Below are 999 nucleotides of genomic sequence, written 5' to 3' on the forward strand. Positions count from 1 at the left end.
GGCCAGCCTGATGGGGAGTCCAGAAGCCAAAGCTGTTCTGGTAGGAGGCTCCCAGTGGGCAGCAATGGGTCTGCACTAGAGCCTTGAGCTGATCATGGGCTGTGGGCAGAGTGGGGGAGGGGCAGCCTTGCCAGCATCAGGGTGTGGACCCACAGACGGCAGCAAACCACCTGTCAGCTCTTCTCCAGCAGATATGAACAGCTGCCACATCCCTGACCCCACACTCCTCCCCAGCACCAGCCGGGGCCCTGAACTTATTTGCTGGTTCTAGAACGTTGTAGGCATGGGGACATCCAGGATGAATTTATGTGTGAGGCTCCTTTACTCAAGGTAACAGCTTTGAGCTCATCCGTGCTGGGCTTAGTGTTAAGTGTCTGTTTCAGTTCTTAATTTCAAGTTTAATTAAAGTGACCTTATCTGGTGCACACGCTTTCTGGACAGAACAAACACCAGGCTCCTCTGGCCAGGGCCACCAGCAACAGTAGAGCAGCTGGGAGTATCCAGGCAGGTTGGAAAGGTTCTGCCCACGTGTGTGCAGTCCTCTCATTTTGTGCCTTGTCGACAGATATAAAGCCCAAAGCACTGTAAGAAAGCAAAAATGATGCAGCTCACAGAGCAGGACAAACAATAAGAAAGGAATTAAGCTGCATTTGGAGCCAACTCAAGCTTTGTGCAGTGGCAATATCGTAGCCAATGAGGTTTATCCAAGGCACGATTATTGCTAATTGGAGACAACTCATACACGACTCCCTGAGAAGCAGACAAAAAAAGAGCTATTTTGAAGCCTTGCAGATATGAATCCCTCACTGCCTCCTCTTTCTAGGAAAATCATTCCAGTGTCACTGAACTATAGAGTCCTGACATTATCTTCCCTTTGTAAGAAAAATTGAATTGTTCTCCTCCCAGACTGTCTCTACTCTTCTGTGCTCATGGGTTTGGGTCAGCGTTCACACCTTTATTTTTACCCCCAAAGTTTATCTTCATTTTTTTGTCTTTATT

At 48.1% G+C, this 999-nt stretch overlaps 1 pseudogene; it reads left to right on the top strand.

Moving 5' to 3' along the window:
* Positions 1 to 664: 664 nt before the first annotated feature.
* Positions 665 to 797, top strand: LOC123388173 (annotated as a pseudogene).
* Positions 798 to 999: the final 202 nt, after the last annotated feature.

Source organism: Mustela putorius, unplaced genomic scaffold (assembly GCF_011764305.1).
Source record: "Mustela putorius furo isolate JIRA1106 unplaced genomic scaffold, ASM1176430v1.1 tig00003890_pilon_pilon_pilon, whole genome shotgun sequence".
Classification (NCBI taxonomy): Eukaryota; Metazoa; Chordata; class Mammalia; order Carnivora; family Mustelidae; genus Mustela; species Mustela putorius.